Source organism: Heptranchias perlo, chromosome 19, assembly GCF_035084215.1.
Source record: "Heptranchias perlo isolate sHepPer1 chromosome 19, sHepPer1.hap1, whole genome shotgun sequence".
NCBI classification, from domain to species: domain Eukaryota; kingdom Metazoa; phylum Chordata; class Chondrichthyes; order Hexanchiformes; family Hexanchidae; genus Heptranchias; species Heptranchias perlo.
Window position 1 is genome coordinate 15,227,742 of NC_090343.1, and position 17,482 is coordinate 15,245,223.

At 40.7% G+C, this 17,482-nt stretch overlaps 1 protein-coding gene across 2 annotated transcripts in view; it reads left to right on the forward strand.

Annotated features, from left to right (window-relative positions):
• Positions 1-17,482, forward strand: part of slco4a1 (solute carrier organic anion transporter family, member 4A1) — a 148,610-nt gene that overhangs the window by 36,164 nt on the left and 94,964 nt on the right. For both annotated transcript variants that reach the window (XM_068000783.1, XM_068000784.1), the window contains exon 2: positions 7,451-7,553. The gene's annotated coding sequence lies outside the window, so the exon portion shown is untranslated. The remainder of the gene's footprint in view (positions 1-7,450; positions 7,554-17,482) is intronic.

Below are 17,482 nucleotides of genomic sequence, written 5' to 3' on the forward strand. Positions count from 1 at the left end.
ATTTCAAATGCAGTTTCCATGTTCAGTATGTCAGTTATGTCTGAAAATTTCCGGTAAATCAGAGGCATAATTTTTTCTATGCTGACTATTCTTTAACAAGTTCTTTTTCTAAGTGGTTAACAATTAGATCTCTCAAATAGGTTCACATTCCCTGCAATTGCTGCTTAACGTTTAAGTAATTGAATTTTGTTGGCCACTTTCCTACTTTCTGGAATCTCTTTTGAATTTAGTGCACACAAAATATGAGAGAAAACTTCACTAATTTCAGTCTGGATCTCCTTCAACATTTTTGGGTGCCAGTTTTTTTGGACCCGGTGCTTTTGTTCATTTTAAGAACAGCGAATCTATTAATTACCATTATTTGCAGATCTAACTCCCCATCTGGCATTCCTGGAATCTTGTATGGGGAGGGGATGGGAGTAGTGAGGAGGATTCCAATTTTCTGCCTTCCATTTCCTTATCCTCTGCTGACGCTGTTGACACCTGTTGGGGTACAGATGCTCTTTGGCAAGATAACAGGGGACACTTTTCATGCAACACCAGCTTGCATTTATATAGTGCCTTTAACCAAGTAAAACATCCCAAGGACAGAGAGTGTCGGCAGCTTTCTTGACAATGGGGAGCATCAAAGTTAAAGGTGGCCTGCTCTTAGCCAACAGCCACACTCGTGCATTTTCCAACAAGTGTTAGTGAATAGCAATTTAAGTCAGAATACTGGCTGATTTTTATTCTTCTCTTATGGTGCAGTGGTGCTGAGACCAATTCTAGCACCTTTACTGCTACCTTGGCAGAGATCAACTAACTCACCATAGAATGGAAATCAAACCTGGAACCTTCTGGGTGTGTTAGACTCCATTACACTCTATCTTTGCCAGCTAGTGGGAGCTGGAAATTAGTGTAAATGTGTATTTAGAGTGCAGTTTGAGTCCTGGCTGGAATTCTAATTGTCTTGCCCTAGAACCAAGAGAGAGGCTCTGCACGCTTGTGCATGCACTCTCAAGCTCTCTTGGAGTAAAGTTTAAATCTATAGACTGAACTGTGTCAAACCCAAATGGTGTGAGACACCCTCACCATGAAATCTCACTCCACTCCGCAATCAGATTTACACTGAAAGTTTAGCATTCACTTTGTACTGACACTAATCCTGCAGATCAAGAAAACCTTTTAGCTTTGTACAAAATTTGACATAGATCTATAGATATATATATATAAAATATTGGGGTTGTAGAGGTCTGACATTTGTGTTCTTGCTCTAAATTCACCAGAGTTTGGGACAGCAGTATTTACGAGCATCTTGGTTAGTGACGCAGGCAGCCAGAAAATCGTCTGTCTTTAACGCAGCCTAATTAATGGCTTTAGGCCACTGATTAGTACTTCCTTTTTCACAAATGAGCAGGTTAAAAATTGCACTCTACCAAGTTCTTTCTATTGAAACCTACCATCTCCAAGGAGTAACTGCAGGTTGCAGCACTGAATATAGATTGTACTGTTGCACATAATTTAAAACATATTAGCGCTTGATGCATTTTGACTGGTAGTTTCTCCAAACTAATTTCAGAAAAATGTACCAGATCACAAAGCAAAGCAGAAATTCTGTCCCAAATTTGCAACGTAGCCATTCTGCAGTAAAGTATTCCTTACTAGTTTGCTTTATCCATTATCTCAAACCGACATCACATTAAAGCATAAGGCTAATGCTACCTTTTTACAGATTAGCAGGCTGTAATGTACACATGATACTATAAATGCTGTTGTGGGATCACCATCTGATGAACTGCATATTTACTAAAATTAACTTTTCACTTTTGGATCAGTGGATCCTCCATAATTTGGAAACTGCTGAAGTTGAATACATATTGCTTTGTTCTGCATCCTCCATACTTTGCAGGAGTCTAGCCTAACTTGATAGATTCTGGGAAAACTATATACTGCATGCATATGAAAATGTCATGATGACCTTGCAGATGAGGGGAACTGCATGTGGTCTCCTACTCCTGTATTATATAAAACCCCAGGTTCTGCACCAATTTGGCAGTTCATTTTTCTCCAGCTAAAGTTCTTTTCTCCTTGTACTGGATCTCTCATCGCCAATGATCTCCAGCCTTTCTACAGAGTAGGTTAGGTTAGGTGGACATTAGAGTTTCAAACATTTTTGTTATTTAATCCAGCCTGTCTGAATTTTTGTGTTTATTTTTGGTTTCCCAGGAGCCCAAGATGTTTACATTGACACTGGGTGGCAAACTTTCACAAATATCTAGGCATATATGGTAACATCAGCAACCAATGCTCTCTAGGCAGCCATCCAGGAGCAACAAAAATAATCCCAAAAGGAGTATTAGTGCACAAGGGATTAAAGCATAAATTTCAATATTTGTTTGGCATATTAGAATGTGCCTGGCTGGGGTGTGGTCATATAGCTTTGCTCTTTAAAATTGAGTGCCTAAAAAGAGAGATCAGCTTATCTGCACTAACTTATTTGCTAAAGGTGTTAAATACTGTTAAAAATGCTATTGCCCAATCAGGATTGTTGACGTCAGTGATCGTTGTACAGCTTGTTTGTTGTCTAAGCATCACACTGTAATTTGCCTGGGGTGCAGAAAATTTTCTTGCATTACTCAGAACAACATAGCCCAGGACATCCCCAGTTGGGTGGTGCTAAACATCACTGAACATTAATCGGCAATGAAGGAACACTGATATTTTATGGTGTTTTGAACTCAACTGAATCTGAGGATTCCACGGCATTGGACAACTGTGCGGGCAATAACCTGTGGCACAGACCTTTGGTACCGAGAGGTAATTAGCGCTACGACATTATTGGCATTGATCAGTGCCAAATTCTGTGTAAAGCAGGGTATACTCTATCCCTCCAAGGATGTAACAATTAGTTCAGTTATATTGAACTCTCTTCTGACAGGACCTTCCTAAGGTAAATTTGTTTGTTTCTCTAAATGATCATTAGCAACTTTGTTCCATTGTGTTTTATTTCCTGCTAGACAAGTCAGAAATAGATCATCATTTCCATTATATGGATGCTTGCAGAGCCTTATGTATCTACATTTCCTTGCACAGAACAATTCAGGAAGTCGCAACAGTTATTAATTGATGGTTTGATACATCTTTACGTTGATTCTATAACGAGGGGACATAGATTTAAGGTGAGAGGGGAGAGATACAAAAGGGTCCAGAGGGGCAATTTTTTCACTCAAAGGGTGATGAGTGTCTGGAACGAGCTGCCAGAGGCAGTAGTAGAGGCGGGTACAATTTTGTCTTTTAAAAAGCATTTGGACAGTTACATGGGTAAGATGGGTATAGAGGGATATGGGCCAAGTGCAGGCAATTGGGACTAGCTTAGTGATATAAACTGGGCGACATGGACATGTTGGGCCGAAAGGCCTGTTTCCATGTTGTAAACTTCTATGATTCTATGATTGCACTTATAGGATAAGGGTCATTCCATGGAGGCTTTCTGGGCATTTCTCCAGCAGTTTATAATGAATAAGTGCTTCCTCATGAATCAATCTTTACACATTTGTCAAACTTTACTGCCTAGATTTAACCACAGCACACGCTACCTTTGGCAGATCAGCCGTGACAGCTGCTGTTATGGCCGCCTTCCACTCTGCTCCTAATTTTGTATTACTTTGGTGTGCTCTTTCAGTGTGTGGAGTATATAGAAAGGAGAAAAAACAGAAATTACCTAGCTGCTAGGGCTTTTGTTCTTCGAACAATATGCATCTTCCGTACACCATAGTGCCACCAATCCATTCATGCAGGCCCTGCGGAATTTTTTCTTTGGAGGAAAGTTTAGAGGTTTCTGTCGATATGAACTAACTCAGTGGTGCAGGTCCTGGGGCTTGAGTTGGAAATACATGAGGTGGATTTGGGGATGGAAGGACAAATTTATTTGAATCTTAAACAAATTTTGTAAGATGGTCGGTAAATTACATTACAAATATTATATCTATCGGGGCTGTTTTTTAAACAAAATTGTTCCGTGTATGTTCAACACCAGCAAGGCTGTGTTTATTGTCCGTTCCTAGTTGCCCTGCGAACTGCTACAGTCCTTGAGGTTATGGTGCTCTAACAATGGTGTTGGATATGGAATTCTAAGATATTGATTCCGCGACGATGAAGGAACAGCAATGTATGTCCAAATCGGTGTGGTGTATGACTACTTGTGCTTCTCCGAGATAGAGGTTGAAGAGGAGGGAGGTGCTTTTGATGTAACCATGGTGAATTGTTGCTGTGCATCCTGTACATTATACATACAGTATCAGGTGGATTTTGAGTCCATTGGCAGGATCAAACGAATTGTTTTGTCCTTGATTGTGGTGAGTTTCTTGTGTAGCTGCTGCTCCCATCCGGGTGAGTGGAGATTATTCCAACACATTCCTGGCTTAAGCTTTATAGATAATTGAGGGGTCAGGAGATTAGTCACTCATTTTTCAGTGTCTGTAAGGTGACATTGCTTGAATAAACTTGGCTGCATTACAGCAGTGGGTTAACTGCTGCCACAGGACGATGGTAAACATTAGAAACCACATCCCAAGTCCTGGACTACCCATGAGCAATGCCACAGGCGATCAGTTTTTGCATCAGTACAATCAACAAAAGGAGATTTTTATAGAATAGTAATTTGCTTTTCCCTGACATTCTTGGTGTTAAAGTTAATGCTATCTATTCCAAATTAGTCTGCAGTACGTTACTGGCTGCTACTTATCATAAATATATTCTTCAATCACTGATGTGTTATCCTTCCTAATTTAGTGTGAGGAATGAACTGTACTTTGAACTATGACAGCTTTCTGATGCATGTATTCCAAATTCCATCTAGATTTAAGTCCAGCCCTGCTCTAGAGAACAGACTTATTGTTCTGTGTTTAAAAAATATTTAAATTCCTTATTTTTCCTCTACACAGAAACATATGGGTAACTGTAGCAAAACCTTCCATTTAAAAACTTTTTAATAAAAAAAAAACGACAGCTTATTGATTATTAACGTCAGTAAAGTGGACATCAGCTGAGTGAAAAGTTTAAGCCTGGCTGTTTCTGTGTGTTACTCATTGAAGGTATGAACCAAATGTGTTTTGTATAGTGCATTTGAAAAAGAAAGATATTGAAAGGTATGGGGAAAGGGCTAGGAAGTGTGATTAAAAATGGATAACTTGCTCAAGAATGGTGGGCTAATGAGCAGGCTTCTATACCAGAATTCCTATGTTTCATTGGCTTGTAACCTGGCACAATCAGATCGCTAGTTTTACTCAAATACTTCTTGGGAACTACAGCTGTTTTTCGAGGTTGCTGACAGTATACAGCCATACATTCTCATTACTTTGGTTCAATATACTATTTTAGTACTACCAACAACAATAATTTGCATTTATATAGCGACTTTAACATAGTAAAATGCCCCAAGGTGCTTCACAGGAGCGATTATCAAACAAAATTTGACACCGAGCCATACGAGGAGATATAAGGACAGGTGAGGTAGGTTTTAAGGAGCGTCTTAAAGGAGGAGAGGGAGGTAGAGAGGCGGAGAGGTTTAAGGAGGGAATTCCAGAGCTTAGGGCCTAGGCAACTGAAGGCACGGCCGCCAATGGTGGAGTTTTTAAAATCGGGAATGCGCAAAAGGCCAGAATTGGAAGAGCGCAGAAACCTCTGGGGTTCTAGGTCTGGAAGAGGTTACAGAGCTAGGGAGGTGCAGAATTGTTCTGTACTGAGTCATTTCATTTTGACTGATTTAAAAGCAAGAATATTAATTCTGCTGGAAAGGCATCCTTAGTGCTAAAGCTATAGTGCTTCATTGTATCCAAACAGTTGCAGTAGTTGGAGGGTCAATTGAAGTTCTAAACATTATCCCCAGCCTGCTTTTAATTAGAAGCTCCAGACTCACAAATATTAAGTATGCAGAGCATTCCAATACCTAGTTCCTATCAGCATTTTCTTTTTAACAATTTCATTCCTATGAGGGGAGGAAAGAAATTGTTTTCTATAGATGAAGAGTGACTTGCTATTCAGAGATGATTAGTAGCAACTTCTTATCTTGTGTAACGCTACTTACTACATGTGACTACAGTACATAGAGAAACTATAAATATCCAGACTCAGCTTTTAAAATAAATCTCTTTTATTGTCTTGTGCCTGGAAGGTGGTGGTTCATACTGGTGTCCAGTATCTCATCCAATTGGCTACTTTTCACACATGAATGTGGACAACTACACTGGGTTTTTTCACCTCTGGGCTCACCAGCAAGTGATTTTCCACCCAGTTACTTTAATGGGTTTCAAAGTGTGGGCTGGCATGTGCAGAATCAGAAAAGCCTGGTACTGGTATCGGATGAATTCCGTCATACATGCTTTTTACAGCTCAGTACGATCTTGTCCTCACTAGGCATTCACGCGCACACTTTTCATCAGGGTTCATTGTTCATTATCGCAAATGGGAAACTAGCTCAGTTTTGAGATCTGCTAATTCAGCACTGGTGTAGTATTGAATCTGAGGCCTTGGTCTGCATGCTTCAATACTTTGTCACTTAGCACATTTGCTGACTGAACCATCAGGGAGTTCACTTAAAATGGACTCCTTTATAATGATTAAGCACAGGAGTTTTCAGTATAAATATCTGTCCTGTAGTCTGGTGAGGAGCAATATAAGACCTAAAACAGAGGTCTAAATTTGCATGTAATCTCATTCAATTTTAAGAAATATAGGGATAAATTTTCAACTTGCTGCCTGGACTTAAAACCGACCTTGCAAATTAAGCCTCCCCCCGCCCCCCCAACCATTATAGTAAAAAAAAAATTACCAATTTTAATTTCTATTGAAATCAATGGAAATGAAGATCAGTTGGTTTCGATAACGGGCGGCTGATCTGCAATGCCACTTTTACTTCCGGTGGCAGGTTGAAAATTTACCCTATGGTGATATAATCTGCTGCTCGTCTGCTTAAGCAGAAAATAGCCAGTTTTGAACTTTTTTTTTTCCCACCCTGTTTGGAGTCTGGAGTTTATATATAGTATCTTGATTAATCTTTGTGTAGAACTAGGAGATCAAGATGTCATATTAGAGATTTATTCCTATGTTGTTACCTCATGGTAGCAAAGGCAGTACGCCTATGTAGAATGATTCAGAATCTGTGTGTTCATTGGTACCTTGGACTGAGGAGATGCTATGCTGAGTAATCTTGCACCTCTTGCTGATTAATCTTGCTAATAATAGCAATAACTGAGACCAGTAACCTGTATTTGAAATGAATCAGAACACATTCAACTACAAATTCAAGTACCTTAAATAAGTCATTGAAGGACCAACCAGCTAATATACTTGTTAACTGTGTTTTGAAGAGATTGTTCAGTAAATTCATTGAAGTAATATCAACATTTTTTTAAAGTGAAGTTTTACATTTATTGCACATTAATAAATAAAGCTTCATGTGGTCTTTTTTCAGGTACAATAGTGGTGTTTTCAGACTTTGGCAATTGGAAAATCAAACCTCAAGCCACCACCCTCCACAAGCCTCTTGCGTTATCTGGAATTGTTGGCAAAGCAAAGTAAGTATGAAACTTTCCTCTTGTGTTGCCCCAAGTACTTCAGCACATGGTGTGTATACATATATACTTCGGATCTGTTAAGCAAAATGGGCTGATCTGGATGATGGAATTACTCTTGGTGCGACCTTACAAAATTGGGCTCCGTTGTACACATAACACAACATGTTACTCAGGAAAGCATTATTTTTCCTAATTTATTGTGCAACTTTCCTGTACATTTTGTAAATATACAAAACATAAGTTTATTTTCTATTTGCACCTGAACTGGCATCATGTTCCACAATTTTCACTGGAGAAGTAATTTATTCTCTTGTAGTTCAGAATCATTTTGTTTTTTGATTTGTTCTGAAGAATTCTTGGGTTTACAACAATAACTTGCATTTATATAGTGCTTTTAACAGTAGTGTAAATGGACATTAAGCCAATGAAGAAGGTGTTAGCATGGTGACCAAAAGCTTGGGCAAAGAGGTGGGTTTGAAGGAGATTCTTAAATGAGGAGAGGCAGAGGGCTTTAAGGAGGAAAATCCAGTGTGTGGGGCTTAGGTGGTTATAGGAACAGCTGTAAATGGTGGGGCAAAGGGAGGGGGGGGGGTTGCACAAGAGGCAGGAACATAGTTCTGAGTGGTGAGGGAGGTTGTAACAGTGGAAGAGGAAGAGGTGGGGAAGAGCAAGGTCATGAAGGGATTTTAAATTTTAAAATCGAGACACTGGAGGACTGGGAGCCAATGTAGATCAGCAAGGACAGGGGAGATAAGTGAGCAGGACTTTATGCAGGATAGGGCAAATGACTTTGGGATAAGCTGGAGTTTACAAGGGGCGGAGGATGCGAGGCCAGGCAGGAGAGCATTGGAATAGTCAAGACTGAATGTGACACAGGCATAAATGAGGGTTTTAGTGGCAGATGGGCTGAGGTCGGGGTTGAGGCGGGTGATGCAAGTAGTCAGTTTTTGTGATTGAAAAGATATAGGGTCAGAAACTCAGCATTGGATTGAATAAGACGATGAGGTTGCAAACAGTTTGCAGGTGATGTCACTAAGGGGCAGCATGTAAATGAAGGAGCAAGGATGGATCCTCGGTTGTCTTCCAAGGTGACAGTGCTGAGGTGGGAAGAGCAACCATTGCTAAAGATGCACTCTGGCCATGCTTAATAACATAAGTACTAGGAGCAGGAGTAGGCCATACGGCCCCTCGAGCCTGCCCTGCCATTCAATAAGATTACGCTGATCTTCGACCTCAACTCCACTTTCCCACCTGATCCCCATATCCCTTGATTCCCCTAGAGTCCAAAAGTCTGTCCATCTCAGCCTTCATAGGCTGGTTGGTTAGGTAAGAGCAGAACCAAGTGAGTGCAGTCACCAAGAGGAGAGTTGAAACCTGGTAGAGCTTGATGTAGTCCAGATAGATTTGCTGATGGATGACGAAACCAAATCCGCTCAAGTCTGTGTCCTTTGGACTTGAAAGAGCAAAGATGGGGGCTGTAACAGGGGAAATGACCAAGATAGGAGATGGTGAGGGTTTTGCATGGTAAGGACATCAAAGATAGAGGTAAGGGTAAGGTTTAACAAATTGCAGAGATATTGTCGCAAATAGAGGGCCAAAGCCCAGGCTGTTGAGAGTTTGAAAGTGCAGTTACAAGCAACTTCAGGAAGAATTTTGTCCAGGGACGGATGCAAAGGGATATGGGGTTGGTAAAGGGTAGAGAACTGTAGGTGGGGAGTGATGCATGGAAGTGACCGGAGATGACCTTGTCAGTGATCAAGATAATGTTCAAGAAGGTGGCTCACCGTCTCCTTCTTAAGGGCAATTAGGGATGGGCAATAAATGCTGGCCTTGCCAGCAACGCCCACATCCCATGAATGAATTAAAATAAAGATATGGAGGGAGAGGTTTCTCAAGTTTTTTGTAGCATCAGTGTGAGTAGGCCTAATTAATTTGTGAAATAATAACTTTCTCATTTCTATTTTTAATCATCACCCAGCGTGTATTTATTCACATTTTTCCACTAATCTTTGTTTATAGACTTGTAGTTTTATTTTGTTGCTCTCAATTTTCTGGTGGACGATGTACATTGTCACAAGTGAGAATTTAGAAAATCTACCCTTAAATTTCAACATTTTTGCCAATTCTGTAATTTTACAGTATCCAAATGATACCCGAATCTAGACCTGAATTAATTACCAAGGCAGGCAAAACCATTTGAGGGGAAAAAAAAGGCTTGCATTTATAATCGCTTTATCATGTCTCTCAGAATTATGACATCTTTCAAATACTCTGAACTACTTCACATTGAATTTTTTTTTGGAGTAAGTGACTGTTGGTATATAAGTAAACATACTAATCATAATGGCAAAATATGGTAGTTATCATGGTGAATAAGGTCAAGGCAGGAGAAGGATACTTTCAGGTTTCTTACTCCATGTTAGTATCAAACACTCCGACTAAACTGCTTTGCTCAACAATTGGGATCATTTTGAAATTTCTAATCTAACTAATCACTGCTCCTAGTGGAGAATGGACCATGTAACAAGTAGGTGTTATTGTCAACTAAGTTTTCATTATCTGAACAATAAATGCAGACAAAATTTACAAGAGCACTTAGATCATATTAGAATAGATTCATGCCAAAAGGAGTTGAGAAAATTAATCACTTAATGCAAGATATAATGAAGTATACTTTTTTATGATGCAAAGCTGTATTATACAAGGAATTGTTGTACAAATATTGTGATGTTAACCACAGAACACATGGAAGTAAGTACAGGCAATTTAAGATAGTAAAATATATATAATGAACAACGGATCCAAAGATCTGCATGTCCCATGGCTACATTTCAATAAAAGAGATAATTTAGGGGTATGTAAATTAAATTACAGCAGAGTGGCTCAAAATCCAGTACAGTTAAGAAGGTTTGCTTTTCAAATAGGAAAAGGAGAAATTTACAAAGACAGTTGTTTTCCTGTCTGCATTAATCAGCCCTGAAGCTTGCATCGGAAGATGTTTGGCTAGAATTGTTTGAGTTAGGACTGGTGTTGCAACTTTTAATAGCATTTTTATTGTAAGACAACTGGGAACATAGGGTCAAATAAGCCAAGATTTAGAAATGGCACCGAGAGAACATTCCATTGCAGCACCTACTACTTGCTCTGTATTTAATTGGCTTTGTTTTTTTGTTTACTTTAAAACTCCAAGCTTTTTAAGGTGTATTTTCTGTGGAATTGCAACACTTCTTACTAAACCTCATACAAAAGTCCTTTTTTATATAATAGACAAATGTGAGGTCATCCACTTTGGATCAAAAAGGATAGAACAGGGTAATTTCTAAATGGTAAAAAGTTAAAAACAGTGGATGTCCAAAGGGACTTAGGGGTTCAGGTACATAGATCATTGAAGTGTCATGAACAGGTGCAGAAAATAATCAATAAGGCTAATGGAATGCTGGCCTTTATATCTAGAGGACTGGAGTACAAGGGGGCAGAAGTTATGCTGCAGCTATACAAAACCCTGGTTAGACCGCACCTGGAGTATTGTGAGCAGTTCTGGGCACCGCACCCTCGGAAGGGCATATTGGCCTTGGAGGGAGTGCAGCGTAGGTTTACTAGAATGATACCTGAACTTCAAGGATTAAGTTACGAGGAGAGATTACACGAATTGGGGTTGTATTCTCTAGAGTTTCGAAGGTTAAGGGGTGATCTGATTGAAGTTTATAAGATATTAAGGGGAACGGATAGGGTGGATAGAGAGAAACTATTTCCACTGGTTGGGGATTCTAGGAATAGGGGGCACAGTCTAAAAATTAGAGCCAGACCTTTCAGGAGTGAGATTAGAAAACATTTCTACACACAAAGGGTGGTAGAAGTTTGGAACTCTTTTCCGCAAACGGCAATTGATACTAGCTCAATTGCTAAATTTAAATGTGAGCTAGATAGCTTTTTGGCAACCGAAGGTATTAAGGGATATTGGCCAAAGGCAGGGATATGGAGTTAGATCACAGATCAGCCATGATCTTATCAAATGGCGGAGCAGGCATGAGGGGCTGAATGGCCTACTCCTGTTCCTATGTTCCTATAGAGTATTCATTGTGTTCTTCCAAGATAAAAGATACTCTGAAATTATTATTTAGTGCAGAGTGGCACTCACAAGCTCAAATGTTAATTTAAAAAGTGCACATATTAGGCAGCTAGCATTAAACTGGGATTGGAATTACATTCTGTCTGATGTTTTCTTCTCTTGTTCATTAATTTGGCTTTGAAAAAGTTTTGCTGCTGGAGAGCATTTTCTTACTTGGCAGAGCAGTGCAAGTACATCCATCTGATGTGGACAGAAGAAAAACAACTTGAATGTGGACCATATGGTAGCACTAGGTATAGGCATCAGAAGAGCACAGCAAATTCTGGATTTCTTCTGTAGGATTCACAGATTTAATTAGTTAAGGGAAATACTGAACAAGGAAAATTGAAAAGTATAGGCAATCATCTACTGTTGGTTTGTATTAAGTATAATATAGTGTATAGGCTTTTTGAAAGTAACATCGCTGTTTTAGTACAAACCATATATTGGTGCTTTGCAGCAACAGAATCCTTTTCTAAATTATTTCATAAGTTAAACAGGCAATTAATCTTTTTGTCATTGAATTTTCCCAAATTAGAATTCTTCACTTCTTGCATTCCCAATAGTAACGTTGCAGAGAGCGTGTGTGTGTGTTTACACATTTCTGGTTAACCCAGTGTTAAAGCAGATAGGCAGAATGTGTTGCTTGGTGTGCCAAATGGATTTCTGATATGGTATTTTGGAGAATTGAACATTTTCAAATTTACTTATCTATTTATTAACTGGCTGAAAAGCATTCTGCAAGGTTGAATATTAATTTACAAAAAGGAAATCTGTAGTGTTTACCTGAGAACTCTTACAAAGGTTGTATTTTGGTGCAGAAATGCTGTAACTGCTGCCCTCCAGGTGTTAGGAACAAAGGAATTGCTAGAGGAGAAAAGACCAAGGTCCCTCCAGTTCGCTTTCTACCATCCTGGTAGTCACATGATACAATGATAATGAAGTTTTTGACTAATTGTGGCAATCAACCATTTAGTTTACAACAGACCCAGACATGAGGTGAGGAAACCCCAGTAGTGGGAAGCGTTGGGAACCATGGGTCCAAAGTCACCTATTCCTCTCAACCATGCTACACTCATCATATGTCATGTCTCAAATCACACATACACTGTATCCCATAATATTATTTTCTGAAAGAAATCTATCTAATTTGCACTTGAATGAATCAATACAATCTGTTTCCACCATCTCCCTAGGGAGTTCCATAGAGCCTGTTCCATAGATTTATCACTCGCTCACTGAATTAATGTTTCCACAGATTAATTTTGAATTTACCCCCCCTTCAAGTTCTCTGGTTCTGTTGTTCTGGACAAGGTGAAACAGCTGGTCATGGTCTACATTCCTTTTAAAATCCTAAAAACAGCAATCCTAACACCTCTTAATCTTTTTCAGTGAGAACATGCACAATTTACATAATTGCTCCTCATAATCCAATCCCTCTTTATTCTTGAGTTGAACTTCAAGAACTAGAGATTGAATTATTTTAAAGGGGCACATAATTTTTTGCAAAAATGTTTAGGAAACCTTCTTGTCTTTGTTAAATGCAAAATATGTTGATGAATCATGATTTAAAAACATTATTATTTCAAGCCACTTGAAAGCCTAGGCTTGGAAAATCGACATTATCCTGTGAAACCGGTAAAGGGTTGCCGAACAAGTGTGCCTATCGATGGCCCCTGGAGACTGCCTATGTCCACACAAGTACATTTATCCACACCAATCCATTAATTTAGTAACGGGCTCCACTTTTAAGTCTCCAGGGGAATTGAGCATGGGTCTTCCATCACTCCTGACTCGCGCCTGCTATCCTCAATTTCTATTGTGAAGTTCAGCCACCTTCATACTTTTCAATGGGAGACATTTGTCTGGAAGTAAGTAACAAATTGTGCACGTTAATTGCTTTGGGAGATTGTAATAATGTTCATGCAGTGAGCTAACTGGGATAGTAATTTTCATTGGGCCTTAGACATTCTTTCATGCTACTGTGTATTTGTTAGGCGTCATTGTGTATTTTTTTAAATATGTGGAGTATGTTTTTTTTTATTCATTCATGGGATGTGGGTGTCTCTGGCAAGGCCAGCATTTGTTGCCCATCCCTAACTGCCCTTGAGAAGCTGGTGGTGAGCCGCCGCCTTGAACCGCTGCAGTCCACGTGGTGAAGGTTCTCCCACAGTGCTGTTAGGTAGGGAGTTCCAGGATTTTGACCCAGCGACGATGAAGGAACGGCGATATATTTCCAAGTCAGGTTGCTGTATGACTCAGAGGGAAACGTGCAGGTGTTGATGTTCCCATGCGCCTGCTGCCCTTGTCCTTCTCGGTGGTAGAGATCACGGGTTTGGGAGGTGCTGTTGAAGAAGCCTTGGTGAGTTGCTGCAGTGCATCTTATAGATTCGGTGATGATAATGCCATTGAATGTCAAGGGAGGTGGTTAGACACTCTTGTTGGAGATGGTCATTGCCTGGCACTTGTCTGGCATGAATGTTGCTCGCTACTTATCAGCCCAAGCCTGGATGTTGTCCAGGTCTTGCTGCATGCGGGCACGGACTGCTTTGTTATCGGAGGGGTTGCGAATGGAGCAGCACACTGCAATCATCAGCAAACATCCCCACTTCTGACCTTATGATGGAGGGAAGGTCATTGATGAAGCAACTGAAGATGGTTGGGCCTAGGACACTGCCCTGAGGAACTCCTGCAGCAATGTCCTGGGGCTTAGATGTTTGTCTTCAAAAACCACTACCATCTACTTTGTGCTAGGTAGTCTCCAGCCACTGGAGAGTTTTCCCCTGATTCCCATTGACTTCAATTTTACTAGGGCTCCTTGATGCCACACTCGGTCAAATTCAATATAAAACTTAGTTTCTGTACAGGGTATTAGAAAATAAACCTGATACACAGAGTTCACAACACTGAAGCTGTAGTAAAATCACATCGAACAAGGTAACTACTGTGGTAAAATATAGTTTTCTAACTACAACCCTCTTCCGGAGGGGGAGTAGACTTAGAAACATTTTGATGTCAAGGGCAGTCACTCTCCCCTCACTTCTGGAATTCAGCTCTTTTGTCCATGTTTGGACCAAAGCTGTAAGGAGGTCTGGAGCCGACTGGTCCTGGCGGAACCCAAACTGAGCATCGGTGAGCAGGTTATTGGTGAGTAAGTGCCGCTTGATAGCACTGTCAACAACACTTTCCATCACTTTGCTGATGATTGAAAGTAAACTGATGAGATGGTAATTGGCCGGATTGGATTTGGCCTGATTTTTGTGGAGAGGACATACCTGGGCAATTTTCCACTTTGTCGGATAGATGCCAGTGTTGTAGCTGTACTGGAACAGCTTGGCCAGAGGTGCGGCTAGTTCTGGAGCACAAGTTTTCAGCATTACAGCCGGGATGTTGTCGGGGCCCATAGCCTTTGCTATATCCAGTGCACTCAGCCGTTTCTTGATATCACGCGGAGTGAATCGAATTGGCTGAAGACTGGCTTCTGTGAGGGTGGGGATCTCAGGAGGAGGCCGAGATGGATCACCCACTCGGTACTTCTGGCTGAAGATGGTTGCAAACGCTTCAGCCTTGTCTTTTGCACTCGCGTGCTGGGCTCTGCCATCATTGAGGATGGGAATGTTCACAGAGCCTCCTCTGCCCATTAGTTGTTTAATTGTCCACCACCATTCTCGACTGGATGTGGCAGGACTGCAGAGCTTTGATCTGATCCGTTGTTGTGGGATTGCTTAGCTCTCTCTATAGCATGCTGCTTCTGCTGTTCAGCATGCACGTAGTCCTGTGTTGTAGCTTCACCAGGTTGGCACCTCATTTTTAGGTACGCCTGGTGCTGGCTCCTGGCATGCTCTTCTACACGCCTCCTTGAACCAGCGTTGATCCTCTGGCTTGTTGGTAATGGTGGAGTGAGGAATATGCCGGGCCATGAGGTTACAGATTGTGGTGGAATACAATTCTGCTGCTACTGATGGCCCACAGCGCCTCATGGATGTCCCAGCTTTGAGTTGCTAGATCTGTTCTGAATCTATCCCATTTAGCACGGTGGTAGTGCCACACAACATGATGGACGGTGTCCTCAGTGTGAAGTCAGGACTCCACAAGGATTGTGCAGTGGTCACTCCTACCAATACTGTCATTGTCAGATGCATCTGCGACAGGTAGATTGGTGAGGACGAGGTCAAGTAGGTTTTTCCCTTGTGTTGGTTCTCTCACCTCCTGCTGCAGGCCCAGTCTGGCAGCTATGTCCTTCAGGACTCGGCCAGCTTGATCAGTAGTGGTGCTACCGAGCCACTCTTGGTGATGGACATTGAAATCCCCCACCCAGAGTAATTCTGTGCCCTTTCTACCCTCAATGCTTCCTTCAAGTGGTGCTCGATAAAGATTCATCAGCTGAGGGAGGGCAGAAGGTGGTAATCAGCAGGAGGTTTCCTTGCCATGTTTGACCGAATGCCATGAGACTTCATAGACTCCCAGGGCCACCCCCTCCTGACTGTATACCACTGTGCCATCATCTCTGGTGGGTCAGGACATATCCAGGGATGGTGATTGAGGAGTCTGGGACCTTGGCTGAAAGGTATGATTCTGTTCTCCCAATTTTGGCACAAGTCCCCAGATATTAGTGAGGAGGACTTTGCAGGGTCGACTGGGCTTGGTTTGCCTTTGTTGTGTCCGGTGCCTAGTGGTCTGATGCCGGGTGATCCGTTCGGTTTTATTCTGATGACTTTTTGTAGTGGGATTGTAGAACTGAGAGACTTGCTAGGCCAGTTAAGAGGGCAGTTAAAAATCAACTACATTGCAGTGGGTCTGGAGTCACATATAGGCCAGACCGGGTAAGGACGGCAGGTTTCTTTCCCTAAATGATATTAGTGAACCAGTATGGGTTTTTATGACAATCATGTTCACCATTACTGATACTAGCTTTTTATTCCAGATTTTATTTAATTAACTGAATTTAAACGCTCCATCTGCCATGGCGGGATTTGAACTCGTTTCTCCAGATTATTAGTCTAGTAACATAACCACTATGCTACCGTATCTAATAGTGATAAAGTGCTCCCTCCACTAATAGTGAACATTAGATATTAATATTGCTCGGTTTTGAGCAGATGGCAGTTGTATGTGCGAGTGTTAACGTGAAGACACATACATTAGTTTCATGGTGAGTTCCAAGTGTGTGGTAAAGTTGTTGCATGAGGATATACCCTACTCAAGATTCCTGTTCCTACTGATAATCCTAATGTGAATTTGGAGGTGTATCCATAGTCTTCCTGAAAGGGGAGATCACAGCCAATTAAGATCTTTGGATCGAGTTGTTTTTTAAAGTTGAATTTCAAGCAGCTTTTCATTGTTTCTTTTAAAAAGTTCTACAGTAGCTCTGTTCCAGCTGCTTTTGCAATTAATTTTTCATTATATATAATAAGAAAGTGCAACTACAGAGCAAGATGTCATAATTTCCTTTGCATTTCCACATAAGGATGTAGATAGAAAAACAATTTCCTTTGCATTTCCACATAAGGCTGTAGCTAGAAAAACAATTTCCTTTGCATTTCCATGCAGGAATGTAGCTAGGGAGACAATAATGCATATAATTTCTGAAGAGTTGGAATTTCAAGCAGTTATTTTGGCACAAAAAAATATGTGGAGCTAATAATTTCCTGAACTCCTAATCTCTTGATAACTTTAGAACCAAAAATGTAACATATTTCATAATTGAGCACAGATGGAATACAATAACGAATAAATATTTATGAACCTGTCTCACTGAATGGGACTTTCCTCACTTACTTTGTCAGTTACAAAACATGTTTTTTTTTGAGTCTCCACACCA